The 25,919-nt window shown below is 38.2% G+C and overlaps 1 long non-coding RNA gene across 2 annotated transcripts in view; it reads right to left on the bottom strand.

Annotated features, from left to right (window-relative positions):
• Nucleotides 1–5,109: 5,109 nt before the first annotated feature.
• Nucleotides 5,110–25,919, bottom strand: part of LOC135179485 (uncharacterized) — a 37,812-nt gene continuing 17,002 nt past the window's right edge. The window contains exon 3 of one of the 2 annotated variants that reach the window (XR_010304013.1): nt 5,110–5,190. This is a non-coding gene — a long non-coding RNA (uncharacterized LOC135179485). Of the gene's footprint in view, nt 5,194–25,919 lie in introns of both variants that reach the window. The other variant, XR_010304012.1, reaches the window with a different exon arrangement.

The following is a 25,919-nucleotide window of genomic DNA, read 5'->3' on the forward strand; positions in this document are numbered from 1 at the left end:
ATCAGTGGACAGCAGCTCTCCAAGAGAAATATAATTCTGATGGGTGCTGGTCACATGAAAATATAATCCTTTCATTTCAGTGCCTGAATGACAGTCTGGCTTCATGTACAAGATATGTGTGTAGAAAACCCCTGACACTTGAAAGCCTGACAGGTAGATTTATTCTAATGAAAGCATTTGTTTCCTTGCAAACTGTGTCTTTGAAAAAGTTTAGTGCTACACTCATCCAGGTAACTAAGCTGATCTTTTATGATTTCAGCTTAGCTGAGTGAGCTGTTTCCCCTAGGCTCTTCCATTCTTCACCACCACCTGTGCCAGCATCATAACAAAGATACTGTCTATGCATTCGGTAGTTTGAAATGGCGTGAATTCAAGGGTATTTTCATTAGGCTGATATGACACTTAGGGCTTTTCATCAGGCTCTACTGAATTTTAAAAGGAGTTTAGAGCACTGGTCTCTTCAGCAACCAGCACAACTTGGCAATAGTTTCTCCAAGAAACTGACGTTCCTGCTTTTACACTGCCACTCTTGCAGACCGCTCAGTCCATCCAAGTGCGAGAAGGAATTAGTTCACCTCTCTAAAACCTAATGACTTCCAACCTTTCTGACCTGCCTCAATAAGACAGAGATCAACTTTAATTTCCTGGATGTGTTGTTAGAGCTAGCCAGTACTGGGGATGTATTTCTAGAGGCTTAAAAGGAATGTACCTTCTGTTCAGATTTAGCAGTGGTTGACATGAATATGTTTCCTAAAGGACTATTTTTATGCTGCTGGGAGGTCACTCTAAGTTTAAATATCAGGATACTCTAAGCTCTCATGTAGGCATTTTTAGTTTTATGTACATCCAAAGACAACTATGTTGCCTTTAAGCCTTCTGAAAACACTAGATATTGAAAAATCACATCACAAGCTCTGGTTCAAAGAGTATCAATTAGCTTGCTCTTTTACTTGAACTATCTGGCTTAGTGCAGTAATTGGAAAAGACCAACAATGGCCCTGAATTATTATTTGTTAAGCTAAGAGGCTCCAGACAGAAATAGGTCTTCATCATGCTGTTGGAATGATGAAATCAATCAGACTTTGTTTCAGACACTTGGCCTAAATATACCAAAGTGGTTTAGGATGTTAAAAGCCTAAAAGTCACCAAAATTTCTTGAGTCTTAAAGTACTGCAGATCCTAGTAAGACATAGTTTATGATATGTCTATCTCAAAGCCTTGGTTTAGTCACATGTAGGCTTGAGAAAGGTCTAAAAAAGACGAAAACACAGTGAAAAGGAAGAGGAAGACTAACAGATAATGAAATGCATGCTTAGGAGGTTGTGTAGGGTTTAGATTATTATTCTTAACAGTTTCTGAAACAGAGATTTGGTTTTACCCAAAGCAAGAAAACTGTTCCTTAGTAGATATGTCTGTACTATATTGCACCATATATTCCCCGGTATTTTCAGGTTCTGCTTACTGTGTATTGATATTTTAAAATGCCAACACACAGCCCCATACTACCTTCTTCTCAAAAGGACAATATTAGACTACAAATTATCCTAGCTTCTGATGACTCATTGTAAGGACCTCCATGAAATGGCTTTTTTAAAGACAACATTTACTGCAGTAATCAATTATGAACCCCAGATTTAGAGAGCGTTTCCTCCTAAGCAAACAGGTGCATACGCATCCTTTAGCACAGCAAGGCTAAATAAGTTTGATTACAAAGTCATTCACAATAAATCTCACTAGCAGTTTGCTTTCCCTTCCAAACGCAGCAGAAAATAACGTTAAATTCTGAGGAGATGCATTTCTGTGCCTGAGAACGTACCCATGTAAATGAGGAAGAAATAGATCAGAATTTTAAATTTTGGAAAGCAAATCCTTACAATCTGCAAGAGAATTAGGAGCAAATATGGTTTGTTACTGTTACTTTTGAATAAGGACCAATTTTACTTCAGGTGGATAAGCTAGTTTAACTGTTTGCTGGTGGGAGGGGACACAGCCTCAAGTAGTGCCGGGGAAGTATAGGCTGGATGCTAGGAGGAAGCTCTTCACAGAGAAAGTGATTTGCCATTGGAATGGGCTGCCCAGGGAGGTGATGGAGTCACTGTCCCTGGAGGTGTTCAAGAGAAGCCTGGATGAGGCACTTAGTGCCATGGTCTAGTTGACTGGCTAGGGCTGGGTGCTAGGTTGGACTGGATGATCTTGGAGGTCTCTTCCAACCTGGTTGATTCTATGATTCTATGATAAGCTGAAACTGAGGGAAAAAAATCCTTTGCTTATAGAAGATCTTGTTCTAGCATACTGAGAATAATGCTTGCTAGAAGACACTAGCATTTCTCACTCTAATTTTCAGCTTATAAATTACTTAGTACGATTTATAACATTTAGGTACAACCAGTTACCATTCATTTTTTACATCTCAATTAAACACCAATATTGGAAAAGATGTGTCCTTTGTGTTAGGAAATGAAGAGAAATAGAACTCTCTTCCTGAAAAATGTATATGTCAAGTCAAATTTCCAGATTGTCTCATACATTCCACAGCAGCCTGATTTGGTTTCTGTGGCTGTATCTGTGGGTCAGCTAGAAGCAGAGCTACAGAAGAAAACTTTCTTGTGAGAAAATGTGCAGATAAGAGCTTTGTGGAGATGTCTCAAAAATTTGACATTACAGATGTTAGGAAGCATTTTGTCACTGGAAGGTGAAGGACTATTCTTTTTTCCTTTCTGTCATCTCTCCTCATTCCTGATTTTTCCACCTTCATGCAGAAGTGAGATGTAGAGTCAAGACTCGATAGCCCCACTCTACTACTTCTGTCTCCTTCCACAATGACATCTAGTGCTTAACAGTTAACTTGCTCTCTGCTCAGGGCACTTTCTGAGGCAAAAATAATTGGAAAAAGTATTTTTAAAACAAACTCAGGGTAAGTTTTCACCTAAACTCTGACATGTCTTAGGAACAATACACCTACAACATCACTGCTTTGAAAAAGACCCCTACCCCTTCTGATTTAGAAAGAGAATGGTTTTAAAGGTTTTCAAATGTCCTGCATCTTAGGTGTGAAATTGGTAGTGAGTCAGTTGGTGTGAATGATTTTATCTGAAAGGACATTGCTCTGAGCTTTCTAATTCTTCACATGCCCTTTGTAAAAATGTTTATATAGAAGATGATGGCCTTTCCATGCTATGCAGTTACAATTGCTTCAACAGATCACTGCACAAGAGAAGTGAACTCCTGCCTAATGAAAACTGGCCTACTTGGAGTTCCTCCAATGCCCTTTTGTTAAATGTAAAGTTCATAATATTAATCAGGCAACTGCTTATGCTGGGGATCAAGTGAACATTTTCTGAAATTACAGCAGAGTTTTGTCAAATGTTAGCTTTCCTCACCAAGTGCATTCAGAGCGTCTGCTTGCTGTCTCCCACTCTGATGTCTAAGTAACAATGCCTGTTCAGCAGGCAGCTCTGTGGGGTCGTACAGTGCCTGCAGCCCCAGCTGAAGGAATATCACTACAGGAAAGAAACCACAAGGACTCAGCCAAATTTAAATTCAACACACCACTGAAAGTGTTCCGAGGGAAGGGCAAGCTGTGCCAGTGAAAGTGGGCCACATATTGTAAATTTTGGTGGCAAAGGCAAGGCTTCCATTCAAGCCTCTCCAGGATGCTGGCACAGCTTTTGCAGTCATGCTCTGCAGGGAAAAATGGCTGGTTGGTCTGTTTGCTGCAGATTCATCAGCTCCCCTTCCTGAATTCTTGAAACAAAGGCTCCTCCACTCTGGTTAAAACCTTAATCTGCTGGATGCAGAGACAGACTGCTGCCTATTGAACAGCCAAAACTTTCATGACCAAATTCTGCAGAAGAATATTGCTTCCGCTGGTATCTTCCTAGTACAGATCAGGATAACCTGAAGAGCATTTTCTAAGAAATCCTTTCCTTTTGTAGCCTTCCATCTTTGCAGTCTTCAAACCAGGGGAAAAAAAGAAATGTCAAGGCAAACACTGCCCCCGAAGTATGAAGATATGTATCTTCTTGGTATAGCTGAGATTCAGAAGAGTAGGAGGCAGAGCTGAGATTCAGAGCTTCATCTAAATCTACTTTGCTTTTTCTTCTCAGAATATTATCCTCCCAGTATACAACAGATCTCAGCCAACTACTTTTATTCTCCCATCCTTTCTGGTTCAGCTTCAGTTGCTTTTTTGCTTCACAATCCTCTTTTCCTTCTTCTGTCTTCCATTCCCTGTGTTTCGCAGGCAAAGCTACTATTTCCTATCTTTTCCTAGTGAGTGACTTTAATCTTATTCCCAGCCTATACCAATGGAATTAAAATAAATAACAAATTGTATATCTAGCAATCTGACCAGCTTGGTTATGTGCTCTATCGCCTTTACACTGTCTGCAGAGACTATGGAAGCTTTTCTTTTCAGTGCAGGGACTGTCTTGTCTTTGTCACAGAACTGTAGTCCATGTCTGAGTCTGAAGAATCCTCTCTAATTTGCTAACGAAAATACCTAGGAAAAGTAGGTCCCTCTTAGTGTGAAATAGTTGATGTGAAGTTCAGTACATCAGACTATGCCCACAAACTACACAAAAGCATTTGCCAGAAAAGAGATACCTGTTTATTGTACACCATCCAAAAAACATCCTCATGGCTAGGACCCCTGAAAGTATGAACATTCTGATGATGCAAAATTATGTAAGAGTTACCATTTTTTAAAAAATGGAGTAAGCAAAAAGATACACAGGAAAGGTAACACTAATCCTATCCCAAAAGATTGTGCTATCCAAGGGGATCTAGAATATTAATTAGCAAGTTGTTGCAAACCTATAAAAAAATCATCCCATAATTACTTTGAAAAAAAGTTGCCATTTCAAAGCTACGCTGCAGAATAGCATATTGGATTAATTATGCCAGACTGCAGCAATAACCTTGAATTAAAGCTGCAACCTTCTATTTTTAAGAAACAATTGCCTTTCTGGTTGATGAAACCTGTCGTCCCATCAGGTAACAGACGTGACCAGGAAAGAGAAAAGCGATAATGAGTCAATCCAAGCTGTTTGATACATTTCAAATCTTCCTCCCACAGAGTGTAGCTGCCACAAGCTACATCACCAGTCTGGTTCCTGAAAACTCCATCTCCTCCCTGATGGGTGAATGTGTCCCAGACATTAGGGCCCTTTCCATCTGCATTCCAGACTTCTGCTAGAAAAACAAAACTTGGTCGTTACACTTTTGACATCAAAAGACATATGTTGAATGTAGATGTTTATCACAAAATAGGCACAAACCCCTCAAAATCCCATCAGTGAAATGAGCAGTAGTCCCTTCCTGCTCCCTCTGACACGTAAAGTAACTTTTAAGCATTGGTAATTGCATTAGGTTTTGCATTTATTCCTATTTTTCCTTGCTGCCAATTATTAAAAAATCCTGTTGTAAAAAGGATTCAGTTCTGACATTCATCATAGCCAAAAATCAGATGCTTGCAACTCCTGAGATATTACAGGTTTTCACAAAGGGCATTTCCTAATGCAGCTTCTACCCACAAACGTAAAAGATCAGTCCATATCAAAGAAAGCCTTTAGGGTATGAGAAACACATCCAACAAATAGGCACTTATGGCTTTCTGGATGTCCTTTGAAAATTCTGACAGTCTGTTAAAAAGAAAGGAATGCCATTATGAGCCATGGCCCTAGGCATATACAAGCTGAATTAATAACACAGCTCTGCAAAACTTCTGCTTTTTGCTTAGCCAAACATTCACAAAAACGAATTTTGAATGCTCAAAAGCCTTGCACCATTTTCATCACTCAGAGTTTTGTGAAATTCCTTTGCAATTCCCAAACTGAGATAGACAGATTACCTTTAAAATATTCAAAATTTAGCTGTTGTTTGAGATTACACAGTACTGACATCATACAGCATTTAAACCAAATAAATGCACCTTTCTGCACAACAAGCTTGTCCTTCCAGAGCATTGCTGCAGCTGAGGCAAACCTTTCATTTTTAATGTAGAGAGCTTTGTAAACTTACACCCCTGCAAAGGGTGAATTTATCACACAATTCAAAATAACCCCATTTACCAGCAAGCTTGTACAGAGCTCCAGTGAATGCACTGTTTCAGGGTTACTCTTCTAAAACTAAAATGACATTGCATGTTAAAATCATGTATAAATTAAATATCAGCTGGGTTGTAAGATTAATAACTGTATAATAGCTACATATCAATCCTCAATAAAAGTGTTTAATAATCAATTAGTATCATAGAGATTAGAGATGGAGGAGAACTATTAGGAGGTCATTGAGTCCATCCCCTGCCAACGCAAGATTGTTCCCTTAAGTATATTCAGTACTTAATACACATCTGTCTTATTAAATCTAAGTTTAATGCAAGGTTAAGCATATTGAAGACACTTAATTTAAAGCATTACTAAAATCTCTAATATCATTTCTATAACCTAGCTTTTCAAAGATCATTGTCACATCTCATGCTCTTCACAGCACTTTATTGCAGCCCATGAGCACCGATACATCTAAATTCCGTTGGTCAGTAAATGTAACTCTTACACAAGATGACCTTCTAAGCAGGCCAAATCTTCAATCCAGACAGTTTGATTTATTCTTAAACTCAGATTTTATCACAGGCTTTGTGCTCTGTTTGTGTGCTCCTTGGAGAAATACAGTATTAAACGTTTCCTATGTCCTGCTTCTTATTTCAAGTATGCCTGCTGAAATAAATAGTAATTTTAGAGGAGTGCAGGAAACAACAAATAACAGTAATTCTTAGGTACTACCTAGAATTTAGAAGCCTTTAAGAGCAGGTTTCGCCCACCATATCAATATGATACAACTTTTTTCACTACAGTGGGAGTGAAGGGAAGCCAAAAGTTGCCATAATGGGCAGCTAACACGTTCATTCAAGAATCAGCAGCTACTGCAGATGCTGAACAATTTCTTTTCTTTTGTGTCTGCCTTTCTCCAGCAAAGGAGGTGGGAAGGAGAAGCAGAAGCATTTGATTTTCAGCAGAGTATGACAGTACCACTCCAGTGGTCATTAGCCACTATGAAGCCTTGACTGAGGCTGTGGCAAACAGACTCACTTTCAAGCATTCTTCATGCTGTTCCAAGAGTCTTTCTTTATAGTGTAGAGTATCTGAGCTAGCTAAATAAAGTGTAGGAAGCAATCTAGCCAAAGCAACAGAAAGCTCCACACACACTAACATATCCTGCTGAGCCACAATTAGTCTGCTCAGAGCTCTGCTCTGCTTCAATGAACTGAGCCTGCACCTCTAAGCTTACTCAGAAACCTCCACATTATGCAGTACTTTGCAGTGGAGACACATCCCGAGTTTTAGTGAGCCTTGGGGCTAGGAAAGAACAGTGACAAGGAACTAATTTCACATTTCAAACACATAGGTGAGACTTAGCTACCACATCACCACATAACATGCCATCAAATGATTAATATAAGTTATCATGAAACGTGACTCATGTTCCCCATTCTCTGCAGCTATCAAAACAATAAGAAAGAAGAGTTCTCCATGTAAGTGAAGCTAATGAAGCAGGAATATTACTGATCAGAGTATTTAAGTTTCTGTGTGCTTTTCCAGGTTGTTTTTCCTTCTTTTTCAGTTGTGCTTTCCCCTTTTGGAGTGAAAATTTTTGGCCTGGTCTCTGCCCAGAAAGAGAAATGTTGTTTGAATTAATGCAGTTCAACTATTTGGCATATGAAAGGAGTGAAGAAAACCACTCTTATAATTACAAGATTTTTTTGCAACTTTTCCTTCACTTTGGGAAAAAAAAAATCAAGCAGAGAGTTGAAATTTAGCATAGAAATGGTCCTCAGTAAGAAGAAGTGCTTTTGAGTGTTCTGGTGCAAATTGATTTTGATTTGACTGAGTCATGAACCTTTGAAATCCGCACTTTGAGCATGCAGAGTACAATTGGTATGATTTTTTAGCACTTTGAAATATACAGAGTGGAGAAGGTTGTGCTGTGCATAAATACATAGCTGACAGTAAAAAATAAAATAGCCTGTCAGCCTTTGCCTCATCCACTGTGTTTCTGGTGATATGTGCAGCAGCTGAGTTTGGACTCCACGAGAACTATTGCTTCAATCATGCTGCCTTTAAGTTGGATGCTGCACAGCTTTCAAAGCTTTCAAGAGGAGGAATTCCCTGTTGAGTTTCTTACTTCTGAAGGAAAAGGGTCATTTCAGTAGTGTCTAGACCACATCATGGATTTTTATTTTTTTTATGTTCCTCCCACTTACGTTTCCCACTTAGGAAAGCTCATAAAAAATACATTAAGAGAACATTAAAGTTGCACACCTAGCCACTCAAAAGGCAGGAAATTATAATGTCATTCTATATGCACACACAATTCACAGTTTAAAAATCAGTTAGCAAAGCTATGAGCATTGCAGGACTCGGGTTAGGATCCAGCCCAGAATATTGATTTCCTGGGAACAGTGAGCTGCTCAGTACATTAGGTGAAGCTAACTGAGCTCGTTAGAAGGTACCAGGCATGGGCAAGTGCTCTTGCTTTCAGCAATAACCAAGAACTAAAGGCTACATCCTCAAAGACAATTTTAGATCTACAACTCCCATTTAAGTACTGAAATCAATGGGAGTTAAGTGTCTGTATGCTGCAGGGTATAATGTGAGAAAATCAGATCTATACGTATTTTAAAGATCTCTAAAACCACCTCTATGAAGGGATAAATTCAGAAGTGCAGGGGGGTTATGGCTGTATGTATCCCTGTACCTTATGGGCTTACAATATCTAATCTGCCACTTATTTTCATACCACGCTGGACAAATCATTTTACCAGCACCACCATTCAGCTGAGAACATGATAAATACTCCCAAAAAAAGGCCTCCACAAGTTCAATTGTTAACCTCTTAATTCACAGTTTTCTGTATTCTTTGAATTCCTAACTGAAGACCTCTTGTGATTACAAACACCTGATGAGGTACTTTTCACATGCAGTTTTGGAATAGCCAATAGTAATCTACTTAAATTATCTCTAGAGAAAGGAAATACTCAACGACTATTTGGAAAATCACTTAGATGTGCTTCGCCCCCAGCAGTTAGTGGAAGGGTCCTCCTCTATTTCCATTACCCAGCTATATTTCTGAGATTTGAAACATCTTTGACCCTCTTCTCGCTGCTCGGGCCAGAAGTGCTTAAACAGAATTGCTACATGGATTTACATGTAGCAAATCTGGATCCGGACTTTTCATTCATTTGAAGCTTCCTTAACACTTTGGCAGCTAAAAATTGACACCTTCAATCAGATATGCTGCTGTAGCTGCACCCCAAGCAAATCCAGCTGGAAAAGCAATATCCTCTGGCACCTGCTGCAGAGGACAGGCAAACACACAGCATTATGTGATGCTATGGAGATGTGAGCTTCATTTGCAGACAACAGTTTCTGGCTCTATCACTCTTCCACTTGTTACAAGTGGATTCTATACCGAAGACAAAAATAAACCCTGTGCAGCTTCACACACTGAAGGGCAAGCCACACACTTTGCGTATCTCAGGATTAAAGCAGAGAGGTTCAATCAGCTAAGAGTGAAAGTGGAAAAGGCAGCAGTGGAAAAGTCTGCGGTGGTGATGGTAAAAGGGCTCTACCTTGTACAAAACCTTAGTACACAGAACAGATCCCTATTTCCCTTCATTTACCTCTCACTTCCCCCCTACAGTTCTCTCTCATCTCCCATCTCCCAGCTAATGGACTTTGTGGACACTGTACTCAACATGAATTCCTTAGCCACCAGACAAAATCTGGTCTTCTATTCCTTCCATCCCTTTCAGTAAACTTCAAAAATTTGCACTGCTTCTTCTTTTCTGGCATCAGGTTTCTATTTCTCTCTCCCGATACAAAACCAACCTGTCTGCAGTAGGGGAGAAAGGATATTTTATCCATTATGAGTTTAGCAGTGGAAGTCAAGGAGCAGAAGATTTGTATGGGAGTACAGACAGAACAGCTATCTTGCTCCTTCTTTAAAATCCCATGGAAGCTCATTTTTCCTCGAGCAGCAATAACAACCTTGTGGCATATGTGCCAGGATCACCATCTGCAAAACAAGCCCTCGGATCTGCTCCTCTGCCTTCCACCAGCGCTGGTTTTGCTCTGCTGTCAGCAGACAGAGGAAAAGGAGTCCTGTAACAAGCGGGGTGGGCTGAAAGCACTTTGCGGTCCCTTCCCAGCAAGCTGCAATCCCTGCCACGCTAGATGGCACTGCTGAGATGATTCGCTTTTTTTTTTTTACAGGAGTTTTCCTTCCCCATTTACTCAATGCTGCACCCACACTGCCTCTGCCCAGGTCAGTATTTGCACGTATTGGACTGCTATGATCACTGACATTTTTTCCCCTTGTCTTTTTCTCTACTTTTCTGGCATCTTTTTGATACTGAAATCTTCCTGGGTGAGGTCCTCCTCCTGAAAAGTATTACCCATTTAAGTGACATTTCCTTTGATAATGAAAATAAAACAAAGTATATATAGAAAAGTTACTACTACAGTTAATGCAGATACTTTTGCCAGAAATACAAACGGCGAAAGAGTCAACTTCTGAGATGCACAGAAGCTGATTTAATTCTGAAGTGCACATTGCAGAACCAGACAGTGCAGATGCAATGCAAAATAAATCAGGCTTTCACAGCAGGTGTGCATTTCCTCAAGTGTCTTGCAAAGGAAAGGTAAAAACCTCTTGAGTAGAAAGGAACAAAGGGGTAAATGAGGCACAACATACCAACTTGTTCCCAAAATACATGCTGACACATGGCCTAAGCAAACATATATATCCTTCACATGTTTTATACAGATGACAAAACATTGATGCAATGAACTAGTTAAGGTTCTCTGGCTGAAGCAGACTTCTTAGGCTTTCATTTACAAGAGGGTAAGCAATGGGCAGTAAAACTCATCAGGGACAAGTTAAATCATGATTAATAGGCATTAATGAACCAGAATAATAATGCATAATTTTTACAGCATTCAATGTTATTTGTAGGTACCTTTGAAAATGTTAAGTGATGTTAAATCTCTTCCTGGAAAATCATAGAATTCAATTTCACAAGAGATATAATAAATATGTAACTCAATAATAGGGGGAGAGGGGCAGACAGGAGATGGTAGCAATAAAAACCCAATAAAAAGTTTTATAAAAATGCTTAACCATAAAAACAAGGCTAAAAAGTGTCACTACTGATTCCCTAGCAGGAATCAACAGAGACAGAGATGGGTTTTAGGAGAGATTGAGTGGGAGGAAAATATTCCATAAGCAGTCTGAGGAAGAGTGAACAAAATTTGCCTCAGAGGTTAAGGCAGATTCACAGTAATGAGATAGCAGCCTATGCCAGATAAGTAGGGAGATACTGAAAGATGCAGAGCTTCAAATTCAGAGAAGCTGAGTTTATAGCAGCTAATCTCAAACTCTACTGGCAACTCAATTTCTAGATTTGTGACCCCAGTTCTGGTTGTATTCCTGGACTCATAAACCCTCTCCTTGTTGCAGCAGCAAGACCTGTGATTGTATTTCCATCAGACCCACTACATGCCCTGGCCCCTAGGATTCACCCACCTTCTTACTTGGATAATTTTCCCTACATCTAACAAATAACTTGGCCCCAACCTGAAGTTCAGTATTTCACTGTCTCACTGTTTTGTTCAACACATCTAAGTACAAAACTACAGGAGACCTCGTTTCTATCCAGAGGCAGATTTTTTTTCCAGACTAGGTTCAGGGTTTTCACATTTGCACTGACACAGACTCTGTGCAATGCAATGAGCTCAAACCAAGTACTCCCAAGAAAAATCAAGCAGTTCTTAGATATCCAAGTGTATTTGGACAAAGACTTTTGTGCAAGTTAACAAACACCCTGATGCTATGAGTTGCCCACCTAACTTTACAAAAGGCCATATATTATATTAAAATGAAGGATGAACAGGCTTTTGTATTGGGCCCCTAAGTCATGTGGGATTAATTATTAACAAAGAAACTGTATCTTGCCAAAATGAGTTTTCCCCGACTGAGTTGATGCTTCCCAATGACATACTAAAAAGATGTTTAATAGTATTTACTACTGCATTTAGAAATTAAACTTTGAAGAGGTTGTGAAAATTAAATTATCTTTCCTGAAAGTTGAGGTTGTGCAGGAACAGAAGAAGGATATGGCTGCTTTGGAAGCAAGACTACGTCTCAGAAACAGCCAAAGATAGAAGCTCACATATTCTTTGAGTTGTTCTTGTAATTGTTACTCATAAATTTAACTTCCCTCCCTGGCAGCATAATGGAACAGCTATTGAGAAAACAAATTTACTGAAACACTTTGAAGTCTGCCAGACAAACTTGATTTTTTAATAGCAATACAAAATTAATGAAAAGAGAGCAGAAGCTCTACTGTCAGGAGTCTGAGTTTTAGCATATATTGTTTTCTTTAGGCTATTGTAGCACTGAGCTTAAGGTGTTCTCCAGTTCTGGAGGCAGTTTCCACCTTACACTGTGGCTGCAGTAGAAGGACTCCTAACTTTGATCCTCTAAATTGAGTCTTAATTAGAAGCCTCTGCTGGACTGCTGATTAGCCTTTCTTCTCCCATCTCCAATGTGTCAAAATTCAGGTCCCAAACTTAAATCAAATTGGAAATGAATTATCAAGTTGACTGAAATGAAGGGTGGTGACAAACAACAAAGGGCAATGATAAACAATAACTTTGGAGGGAGGCATTTAGTGCAGTACACAAAGATTAGTATTACTTCTGATCTCGTTTAATAGCTTCAATAATGAGCTAGAAGAGGGAGTAAACGGTACATTAATGAACTCTGCAGATCTATTAAACTAGGAGGAGCTGAGCACAGTGCTGAAAATGGAGAAATAATACAAGGGGTCACGGGAAGATTAGAAACACAGGCAGAATACTGAAATTAGATTCAGTTTAGAAAACAGAAAAATAATATTTAGGTAAAACAATCAACAGATGATAAAGGATGAAAATCTAGAAGAGACATAAAATTAAAAATACCACAAAAATTGGGCAAGAATCTGTAGCAGCAGCAGCAGCAGAGAAAAATAGTGAAATTTGGGCAAAAACTATTAAAGGATAAGCAAAAAAGTAATGACTCATCTTAAAGCAGGTCTACAACCATCAGCTCTCTTCTGCATTTAGTCTGGGCACTGGAAAAACATACCATCAGTCATATAGTTAGAGATTCTGCAGCTATGGAAATTTTTCCTGGAAGAAATGTTACAAGTAGGCCATCCATTTAACAAACAGAGTGTTGTCCTTCGCGAAGTGAGCGACATAAGAGTGAGCCACTGGCTAAAAGACCATAAAAGAGTATGAGACTGAAGAAATAAAATATTCTCCCACTGCTTCTGGTAATTGCATCATGCAGCTTGAACTTTTTGATATTGCTGAGGAAACTGCAGATGTAATGCCAGCTGCTATGAGCTTTGCAATATCAGATATATGTGCACAATATCTTGGAGAGCTAAAGCTAGTTGTGAGCAAGATAATTCCTGCTGAGGAGCTTACACAAATTAATCTTGCTGGGAATAACTCTACACAAGCTATAACAGACTGCCAAACAAGGGTTACAACACTCCCTGTACCAGAGACAGTTTTGGCAACTCTGCACATCACAGCATTAGAATGTATAGTACATATGTAAAGTGATATTCCATATTGGTGATCGCTCTTCAGAAGTCTTTGGTAGCTCCTAGCTGTTGAAAAGCATTGTCCTTTATTGCTGAATGCCTCCACACAGTATTTTTAAATGGCCTTGGCTACTCAGGAGTTTGCCACTGTCACTACATTGTAGCCTAGCATGGAGTGTACAGAGAGCAGAGTGTTAATCCACAGCTTTAAATTTACACATCCCAATAAAAAAATGGCAAAAAAGGCCCTCATGTAAAAGCACACTCTGTTCATTTATATCTAAGCATGTCTGGCCATTTCACACTTTTGGATTGTTCACCTAGAAGCTGAACAAGCTCAAAAACAATGAGCCATCATGCAAAGGTGTCAGGGCAGAAAAAAATAATAAAGGAGGATATATATGAAAACCAACTGTGGCTATTTGAGCTAGATTTCTAGCTCAGACATAAAAAAACTGGGAACAGAGAAACTTAGAAGAAGAGTATTGGAGTCTGAGTGGAGAGGTGAACATTCCAGGGATAGGGCAAAAAACAGCAACAATGGATAAGTTAATATAATTTCATTGGAGCATCAAAAGCTTTATGTCTGGAAGCACAGCTTGGATCTCCCTCTTTGCTGCTTCTGCTATGGCTACTGCTACCTTCCCCTGCCGCTGTTTTGGATGCTGCTTTGCTGCCACTTGAGCCCATCCCCATCCTCTTTAAGGTTATCATATTCTGTAACAATTTGTTCTCCTTATACTGTTATAATTAAAGTGTAAAAAAAAACCAAACCACAAAATAAAAACAAAAAAATCCCAAACACCACAATTTCTTTTTTAACCTCAATTCCCAAATTCTAAGTTGCAGTGAATTTACTCTACTGGGGGAGGGATCCACTCTAAAAAAACACCAGAAGCAGAGACAGATCCCCTGGTCCCTTGTGAATGAAGCTTGTTTGCTGAGGCAAAACCCCTTCAGTGATGCTTGAGAGAGAGCTGCCTACATTTTCCAGAAACTGAGAGTTTCAAGGCATTTGTGGAGCTACCTACTGGCAAACTTGCTTGATACGATTTTGCAAGGAAAAGACCTGCTGTACCTAACTGAATTGGCTGCAGCAGGTTAGAATGACACATATGAATGATTTCAAACTAAACTCACTAACATTCCTTAAATAGAAGGCAAAGAAGTCTTACACATGTGAAAGATTGTTCCCCTATTTATATCATAAATCTGTAGGCTATTTCACTACACAGCTGAATTTTCAAATCATCTATAGACAACCTTCACTGCACATAAACCCAATGTGCTTTAAAGACAGTATGCCCTATTTTTGTACAATATCACAGAATCACAGAAACATCCAGGTTGGAAAAGATCCTTAGGATCACCAAGTCCAACCCAGAACCCTATTCAACAAGATTCACCTTAAACCATATCCCTAAGCACTGCATCCAAACAAGCCTTAAACACATCCAGGATGGTGAGTCCACCACCTCCCTGGGCAGTTCGTTCCAGTCCCTGACCACTCTTTTTTCCTAATGTCCAGTCTAAACCTCCCCAGTCTCAGCTTGAGGCCATTCCCCTTGTTCTGTCTCCAACTACCTGTGAGAAGAGCCCAGCAGAAGCCTCACCACAATGTCCCTTCAGGTAGCTGTAGACAGCAATGAGGCTCCCCTCAGCCTCCTCTTACTCAAACTAACCATCCCCAGCTCCTTCAGCTGCTCCTTGTAAGATTTATTCTATAGGCCCTTCACCAGCTTTGTTGCCCTCTTCTGTACACTTCGAAATCCCAGCACTTTATCCAAGGGTTACTTCATGCTGGAACATCATTTCAATGACTGTGGATCTACAAGTTAAATTTGACTCTTTGAAAATGTGGGCCAAGTATCTGGGTGGTTTGATTCTTATGAAACTTCTACCTTGTTAACAGCTGCTAAATTACATTTACCCTTAGAGACCTGTCATATTACTTGGGTTTTATTCCTGGAAGATTATGTAATTATCCATATCATGTAATTATCCATATTATTCTCCCACTCTAACACTAAACAACTTATCTGTTTCCCAGCACTGCACTATTTATTTTGCTTGCTTCTCAGCACAGATGCTATCAACAAGAAGAAAAATCATGGCAGAGTTGGAAGAGCTGTTGGTCCCCATCCTATGCACGCATCATCCACAGCTCCCTGCTGCCACTGCAGTCCTAGAGCAGAGATGTGTGCACCTGTCACATCAGATGTGGGTGTTGCTGACAAGTCTGAACACTTAGAGGGACAGAGAAGCTTTGTCCTCACCATTCATCAACCTTCCACTGAGATCAGTGGACATCAGTAATCAGAGCCAACCCAATTTGACAGAGAAGGAGTATTTGTGAGAATATATGGCTGAACAAATGTACAGGCTGATATTGGTGCTGCAACTGACGAGAAGCCTGAAATGTAGCTGCCACTGTAATATTAAGTACCAGAGACACAGGTGCTAAGAGGAGACACATTGCAGATGCTGATAATGTGGAAATTCTTGAGAGATTTTTTAAAATCACACAGAAAATTAAAAAGAAAAATCTATCCCCTAAGATAAACCTGACTTTAAAGCTGAAGAGTCAGAGAAGCACTGCTTTTCTTTTTATTTTCTTTCTCTTTTTTTCCTTCCAATTTTTGTTACTATTATTTAACACCTACGTAGAACAAACTGGGAAAAAATTCTGCTCAGACCAATTTTATACTGGGGATATATTGACCAAATCAAATGATTTCAATATTTATGATAGCTATTTAGTCTTGTTGAAGTCCCACATTTTGTTTTCAGAATTGGCTAGAAATACTGTGAGTAGTTTTTATAGCAGTGAAATTGTGTCTTTCATTTTCTTTTCTCACAGTACTGCTGTTTCTAATGTCACTGAGTATGACTAATGACATTGACTATGACTTTAGCAAACATGCTTGAAAAGCTTCTTCCACCAGTCAGGATTAAGAAATCCCATTATATTAGTGCATTTACATAAAACACACTTCCCTGTATCAGCAATATGGAACTAGCTACTATTGAGCAGCAACACACTATGAGAGACAGTAGTTGATACCACTTTTAAAAGGAGTTGTGCTACACCATTATGCTGTAAATATTTTTCCCTACTGCAAGAAATACAGTGAGTTGTACTCTTCCACTTTTATCCTACAAATTATTAGTGAACACTACTGCTTGCACCTGCAAAGGGAGATAAGTGGAACAGCAGTACATTAATTCAACAAAATAATCCAAATACCTATATGGAATTCAGTAAATATAGAGTATTTTTCAAAGAATTTGTGATTTATATATGCATATATATATATTTTAAATATATATGTGCACATTTAAATATATTTTACATATACACATATATGTACATAAATAATATACACATATATATATACAGATCTAGAAATATATGCATAAATATATATTGTAATATTATATGTTTATGATATGAAAACATATTATAATCCATAATATAATACTGTATATATAAATATTAGTCACAGAATCAAACAGGTTAGAAAAGACCTCTAGGATCATCGAGCCCAACCTGTCACCTAACCCTTCTAATTAACTAAACCATGGCACTAAGTGCCTCATCCAGTCTCCTCTTAAACACCTCCAGGGATGGTGACTCCACCATCTCCCCGGGCAGCCCATTCCTATATAATATTATATATATTTCTTATGTATATATATATTTCTTACATATATATATTTGCCCTTCAAAACAGTATTAGAGATGTGTAGTGAAGTCACTGGATTACGTTATTTTGAGACTACTACAAAATCTGTACCTAACCCTGAAGCTACACTAATAGAATCAAAAGAAAAAAAACCCAATACAGCTGTTTAATATAGCTCTCTCTTGCTTGATTTAAACATATAAATTTTAAAAAATTAAAGGATCTGATAGGTACAATGATGCAGCACTGAGCTTTTTATCATCACAGAGGTTGTCTAGTTAACAAAGAAGTCACAGGGATGAATAGAGTATCTCATTCAATTTAAGCTCTTTAGATCTTTCCTCGTGTTTTAGTTTGGCACAAAGAAAACTGAACAGTCACACAGTTTAGATGAAATCATAGACATTTTCTCCCTTCTGATGAAATATTAAAGAATTTTATAACCAGCTAACAAAAAAAAAAAAAAAAAAAAAAAAAAAAAAAAAAAAGAGGGGAGGGGAATTTATGGGTAAGCAAATCTATTTTTTTGATCCAGATCCTCTGTATCTCTCTCTCTTAATGGTCTCTTTCAAACTAAACTAGTGAATAGATTTAGTAATGGTTGTTGTATCAGAGCTTTTGATGCTGAGTGATGCTGACTGATCAATATCCAGCAGGAGGCAATAGTGAAATCTGTGAGGATGTGAAGCTGGGGTGAATATACACACCAAGCTCTCAGAAATGGTTTGGGTTCCTTACATTTCCATGGAAGCCTGTAGAAAAATAGAGGGTGTTTATGTAATTAAAAGACTACATCATGGTCCATGATAGAGACTGAGGTGGGAGTAAGGGGACAGAAAAGCAACCTTTTATTTTCTAGCCTTTGACAAACAGATTTTTGTATGTTACCATTGTTTTAGCAGAACATATGTAGCAGTTTATTAAATGGATTCAAAAACTGTCCACTGGTGGTGCTGCTGTCCACACCACTTCCCTGACAATATGAGCCAAGGCAAGAAGTTGTAGCAATAAAAAACTGTTATCTTCTATGAGGACTAGTACTATGGATTGTCAGTGGTTTCAGCTATGTGTTTCCTTTGCAAAGACTGAGTAACTATGCTGAGTTCCAAATTCTACAGCAGAATGTGCTCTACTGATTGCCAACTATTTTTATAACTTTGCTTCTGGCCTGCATTCCTGATCTTAGCATCTGGGTTTTTTAAAAGCAACCTTTGGCAGCAGTTGGAAAGTGGCAGGGGAAGTTTTATTTGGCCTCTGAACTCTATCACGGAGCCTGCTCAATCTCAGTAGGAACAGCTCAATCTGGTTAATGCAAAGAAGCTGAGAGAGGCCTAAACATTCTCAAGGTGCACTGAATGTTTGGCAGACCACACAACCAAACTCTAACAAGCTCTTCACTGAGCATACGTAAAGTGTACTTCTTCTAAGGCTTATACCGGGTCCAAGTTTTAATTACTCTTAACAGATAGGGCAAGAGCAGGCATGCTGACAAGGGCATGTTATTGGTATCCCAATTTCGATTTGCTGCTTCAGTGTCCAGAGATGCTAAAGCTGCCTTGTTTTGTTCCTCCAAAAACTTCATTTCAGACACCTCTGATCCACACCAGACTGAAAAGGCAGCTGAACTGGTGGTGCAAACCGATGAGGAATAGTTATTAGATTAAATATTTGCAAGAAAAGAGTCTGATTCTTATGTTGTCTGAGTCAAGTTAGAATGCACATTTCTCACTAACCAGATGAATGGCCTCGGCAGCACCAAACACATAAATACTTCTCTTTTTGCTGGCATTCAGGAACTATTGATTAAATCTGCATTATGACAAAATACCTTGATGGTAACAGAGTGATGAGGTTTCAACGGTAAAAAAAAACAAAAACCAACTTTAAAAAGTAATAATCTCTGCTTTTTAAACCCCATCTCTCCATATTCATATTTGTCCTCCTTTTTAAACACAATAGTGTGGAATTCTTTGGAATACAGTGAAAAAAATGCAAATTCTCTCACACTCCCAACAAGTAGAATACAAAGACTCCCAGTTTGGATTCTATATGGACACAGCCTCTGCAAACAGAAGCAGCACAAGCTTTCCATTAAAATTGTTGGAAGTTGGATCAGGTTTTAGCTTTCACCAAAATAACCCATTTAATCAACTGGAATAAAAGGAGAAGAAAATGTAACACAGAAATCGTATCCAAAATATTTTCTTCCAACAAAATATCTCTTTTCATATAATGTAAATGATATTTTAGAAGCTGTTTTCTCCATTTCCTTTCAGCATGGCTGAATTGCCACTATGGCAATGGGAACTGCAAAAGGATTGGGATATTTGTTTTCTGCTCTCCCTCTCCCAGTCAAGATTAGCCAACTCCTCATTAACATACTGTACATTTAAGATTTCTAAGGATTTTCTAAAGACTGCAGGTTCTGTATTTCTCTTCCAATTACAGCACAGAGTCTTGGATTGATGCCTAGAACAGACCCAAGATGTGTATCTCTCAGCGTGCTCTGTCATGTGCTATTGGTTATAAAGCTTACAATTGTTATACAGCTGGATTAGTGCCTTATGCATAGCTTTGCCATTCAAGGAGAAGGGTTAAAGAATGCAAAACCTTTGCTCCCCTTGGAAAGTTTGATGAGAATGTCCGTATGACGAAGCAAGTTGGGAATATTTTCTGGAGATCTTGTGACTAGTATAATTTCTGATTTTGGCAATATCCTGATTACTTACATAAAATACTTTATGGCCATTACCTTCTCTAAACCCTGGTTTATTTTCTTCCCTATGGAGGAAAAAAAAAAAAGCTGATAATAATTTGTTACACTATTTTTCTCCCACTGGAATTTGCTGAGTTTTGAAAACAGTTCACAGGTGGAACAATGAAACCAGAACAAAGGTAAGAAATAACATTGTCAATAGCCAAACTGATACCAATTGCTTCCTGCCACAATACGGAAAGGATTCCACTGCAAAAATATTTCGGATCTTTCTCTGTCCCTGAAAAGAGGCTATAGAGGAGAAGAGAGTTCCTAGGAAAAAGGGAAATGATTTCTCATAAGTCATTCAAAAGGCAAATATCGGGATTAGGAAAACATTTAGATCTTTCATCAGGAAAATGTTCTTCTTAGGGAACAATACCTAACTTCTCACGTCTCCTTCAGCGTTATCTGGCACTGAAGAGTTAGGAATGCATGCAGGCAGCAGCTTTGCTTTACAATACACAATTGTAACAATGGAAAGCTTTTGTTACCTTTAATTGTCTTTTATATGTATGTACATACTGCAAGTAATTCTACAGCGGTGCTTTGTCCTGGAAATCATGTTCATAACAATGCTCAAAAGAATATGAAACTTAATGTAGTCCTTCGTAAACTGACATTAGCAGACTTCAGTAACTCAAACATTAAAACAGCAGAAAGAAGACCCAAAACTCAAAATCATCTATCCCAGCTCTGCCCTTCTGAATATTTTTTATGCAGTATCCTGTACGTACTGCTGAGTGGATGCTGCAATGTATCTTTTCATCCACAACTTCACAATAGAAACTTTCCTGTATTAAATTTACTTTGTATTTTAAAAGTTTAAAACTTGAATGATTGCCTATTAAAGTCAATACTGCCAAATCTCTGCTCCTGAGGAAAAGGAAATCTTAAAGGCTTGTGTTCAATATACAACCAATTCAAACACAAACACTGTAATGACATCAGAGATTACCTTTTTTATCATTCAAATTTCTCCTGTGAATCTGTAAGGGAAAGAGGCGATTTTATAAAACACATAATTATAACTGCTTTTGAAGCGAGTTGTGATCACTATCTTCTAAGAGGTTGGATAAGTATTTGACTGAGGAACTAGAATTTTAACAGATGTGGCAAATCTATCTGCAAACAATAGCTTTTTCATTGGACAGCATCAAAAGACTGCTGTGCTTTTCCACTGTGGTTTATCTCTATCATTGGCCACCTAGCACTTTAAAACTTATCATCTTAACAATCATTAAAGCTTAAATACAAGCTCTTCTCAAACCATGTTTGCGTATGTATCTATTGTGATGATATTCATCGCTTTTTGAAAGTTGCAAATAGCCAAAAAAGAATTGTTTGGCCATTTGAGCCTAATTCAGGGAATGCCATTATCCCACTCACAGCATCTGGCATCTGTAATCTCCTGTGGATTCACAGTGTGCTCACTTCTTCAGGCACTATGTTTCTTTGTGATTCTTCGACCATTGTGGACTCTCTTCAGGTGTTAGTTTGCCATGTAAGCCACCGCATGATTTAGCGAGTACAGGAACCTCAGCAAGAGGAGAAATAATTCAAGTTCCCAAACATTGGAAATCTTGCAGTTTCATTAGTTTTAGTTCTATTTCTTTCCATTGATGGCTCATACTATTGGAAATAGAAATATAGCTTGGATAATATCTGCAGAGCTCTACCAAACAGAGATAGACCAGCAATAAAGCACTGAAAAGAGCATATCTATATTAAGTGTTTTCTGAGATAAATTTGGAAGGCTTCAAATATGACTGTTGCTTAAAGCTGTGTAAAAACAAAATCTGCAACAGAAGAAAAAGCAAACTGTTACATGACTTATGATCACTAAACTGGAAGAAATGTAGAAAGGTTTAAGAGAAATTAATATACAATCTAGGATAAAATTGTCCTTTCCTCAATGATCATATCTGAGAAATTTCAACTGTGAAAGTTTGGCAAAGACATAAATTATTGAAAAGGACAGAAAGAAAACATTAAGAGAACTACAAATGTCACTGCTATTTCCATCTGGAATACTACTTTTGCAGTGCAGTACAGACAGCAGAGTAAGGTGCTCTACAGAACAATGAACTGTCATTAATAAAGAGGAAAAACATCATCAAGACTGAAAACGAGATCACGGATCATCTAGAAGACCACCTACTGAAGACAAAGACAAAGAAGGGAAAAAAGTTTGTTCTAGTCAGCTTCTGTTTCTTATTGGACCTGACCCTTAAAGCACTAAGTCATCAGTTTCCAAATATCCAGTTTTACTGGCCAATTACTCAGCAGAACATGACATGATCAATGATCTGAAAGTTTTCAGCTGGTTGTATTGATCAAATATATAAACAAAACACAACTGTCAGCTGCTCTGAGTTTACTGCTGATGAAGTGATGTTTAAAACAATTAACAAATTAACGCTTGATCACAGAAGAAAATAAAGCCTAACTGATAAGGTAAAAAACATTCAGTGCTCAATTAATTAATAATTTGCCCTATAATTGATTTTTTAAATTGTTTAACTGGCAAAACAGAGGTGCAAACTATAATTACCAGTTACCTGTAATAGCTCTTTTGTTTGTTTGTTTTCTGTTAATTATTTCTAAAGGAACACTGAGGCCATAAAACTCTCTTTGAATTATTGGTGCTAAAAAAATAAATATCAGAAAATGCCAATTATTGCAAAATGTGAGGGTTGATTACTTTTTGTAAAAAAAGGCAGATGAGCAAATGCTGTGAAATGCTGAGGCAGGGCTGGGGCACACAAAGGAATTACGGTAAACTAATGAGCTTCCAGGTGTCGACTCGGCTTGAGTAACTAACAATATTTGCACTCTTAGCCTCAAGCAAATCTGAAGCAAAATGTGTTAGATAAATCTTCAGGGACAGCACCCTCTGTTAGCAGGATAGGCCCTAAACAAAAAGCTGAGTTTGAAACAATGCACCACTTCATGAAAAGCAACCTACCTCATTCCTCCTTGTCCTGATCTGAGAACAGGAACAATTTCAGCTTTTAAAAGCATACATTTAATTTCTCTCTGACAGCAACACAACGATCCAAGGCTCAATACTATCGTGCCTTTTCAATGGAAGTATCTATGAAACAGACTGCTTTCAAAGAGGCTTGGAGTCAAATTCCATATTGGTCTCACTGGAAAATGTAATTTATGCCTTGCTTAGCCAGGTAAGATGGGAAGCAAGCTCACTGTTAGAAACTAAGGATTTGACTTAAAGAAAATAGAAAGGGAGAGAATTCAACATGAAAAGAACACTATTTAAAGCAAGAGTGAAAACTGAGAGATTAATTTACTGTTAGTTCCATTTTATCTCTTGTAAGTGCATTTAAAAATTCTTTAAATCAAAGTTCCTCTGCCCTGCATATATTGCCATTATTTCCCTGAAATTGAAAATGTCTGTTTTGTTCAGCAAGTGCATGTTAGAAATCTTGGGCTATTAAAAGATGGTGCCAATGTTAAGTATTACACAATGGATTAAATCTTAACCAGGCAGTATTAAAAAGTGACTCTATAAACCTTTAGGTTACTGGTACTTCATGATTTTTCAAAGAAAAGAAGACCAATATGAAGGATTAATAGTTGAGGTTATGCAAAATCCACTTAATCAGCATGGCTAATTTTAGCTTTAACTAAAGCTGCTGGCAACTACATGCATTTTGCTTTGGGGCTTTACTTTTGAAGAGAGTGATGAATACATTTTTAAGGTGAATTTATCTTAACTGAGAGTCTACCTAATGCTCTTTAATTGCTGAAAAAGTGGTTTTAATAGCATTTGCATTGAGGAGAGGAAGGAAGTCTTCAGCTGTGCATCTTTAAGACTCCAAAGTAAGCATCTTATTTTCACATTTATATAATATACTGATTAGCTATAAAACAGGTGAGTTTTATAAACAATACAGTCATCAACCTGGGCATTGTTTATGAAGAGAGAATTGTTCTCCTGATGGTACATACTCTATTCAGAAAAGAGCTTAGGAAAATTGGAGCATACTCTGAAGATATGGAAACAATCATTTGCCAGACTATCTGGCTGCAACTGCTAAGGATGAAGGTCTTTCACTGACAAATGCTACCTAATCAAGGCAGATGTAGAGTGTCAGCTCAAACACCCCAGGCATTTTAACACAGAAATATAAACTTGCTAACACTTACAGCTCTTTTACTCAGTTCCGGAATCATGAGGGATTAGATCATTCAACATGAAGTGGATTAGATATGGTTATGCTCTTAGCTAAAACAAAATTAAATGAACATTGTTTCCTGACTGGTAAGAGTCAGATAAAATCCAACTTCATCTCAGACTGGTGGGGTAAGATGTGGAGAAAGTAAGGGGGTGGACATTTGGACTTGGCTTTCACAAGATTATGAAAATTTTGTGGGAGGAGCTTCTCTTTATACTGCAAAAATTAAGAGCCATGGTCATAATTTTTTTAGGCACCTTCAACACTATTTTTTCCTACATCATGAATACATTAGCTGTAATTCACGCAGCTTTGCCTCCCTCTGCCTGCTATCATGGCCTGAGGTCACCATTTCTCTTAGGATTTTCACTACTAGCACTTTTTCAATGGAACTTGTTTGTCAGTTAGGATCACAAGTGGTGATATACTGGATTGGATTCAGTGAATCCACCTATTTGAGTGTTCTGAGTGGCAGTGATCAGCACAAGATGCTTCAGAAGGATGCACATGAGCATTCAGTGAGCAAATTAACTTTCTCTCAGCCTAAATTAATGGTTGGAAAAGGCTTAGGCCCTGTGGACAAAAGCTGACAATTGCATGTAATTAAACCTGCTCACTCTATGTAGAATTAGGCAAAGTCAGTAACCGAACTAATAGCCTCTTCAAGGAAACAGAGAATCTCAACTGCAAGTCAGGAGTGATACTCTTCCTTCCAGCACTAAATTTATGCTTTAATGAAGGTTGTGATTAGCTCTGTGCACTTGCAGAGGTTAGAGATTCAGCTAACTAGTTTAAGTGCTGTTAGCACTGTCATTGTGCTTAGCAATCTCCTAAAGATTCACACAAGTATTTGGATGTACTGATTTTTGGTACTGCCATGGCCATGTGGTTAGCCACAGCTGGGTTACAGGTTGCCCCTACTACAGCTAGCATCTGCAAGAGCTAGTTTTCTAGGGTTTTTACTGAGTGCAGTATAGATGCCTTGATAGTCTTACATGTCTTGGATATATGTCCCACATGAGGACTGAATCATGACTACATTAGAAATGCTTCCAGATTGCAAATGGCAATTAGATTGACTATACTAAATGAAATTGACATAACACATATTGTATTATTTCCCTTGGCTAAATGTAATACAGCAATACAATTCTGCCTGTTTAAAATCTTCCTGTTCCTCATACCTAGACTTACTCAGATACCTTTTTGACTCTTGGTTTAGATCATTGTGTAGTAGGCCACCACATGGTACTCTTTGCTACACCTCAGAAGAAGCTATTCGGGGAAAAAGCCATTTAGTAGAGATTTGTAGAAGAATATTTCACTTAAAAATACCCCAAGTTTTGGCTTTTCTAGTGCTCATTTTGGACAGACTGGCACTTGGAGAGCAGTAATTATGAGCAAGTTTTTGACCCTGAAATTTCATATACAGCTGTAAAACAGATTCCTTCACCTTCAGGGCATCAGACACCTCCCATTGCACTATTTTGCTGGAGACATTTGGGAAGAATATAACTATTTTAACATTGATTTATTATCTTACTTGTGTTTTTTTGTGGATAAATGCATTTCTACAGGGTAGATTTGAAAAAATTCTTTGAAATTCTTTGAGAACTATTCAT

This window comes from Pogoniulus pusillus, chromosome 11 (genome assembly GCF_015220805.1).
Source record: "Pogoniulus pusillus isolate bPogPus1 chromosome 11, bPogPus1.pri, whole genome shotgun sequence".
NCBI lineage: Eukaryota > Metazoa > Chordata > Aves > Piciformes > Lybiidae > Pogoniulus > Pogoniulus pusillus.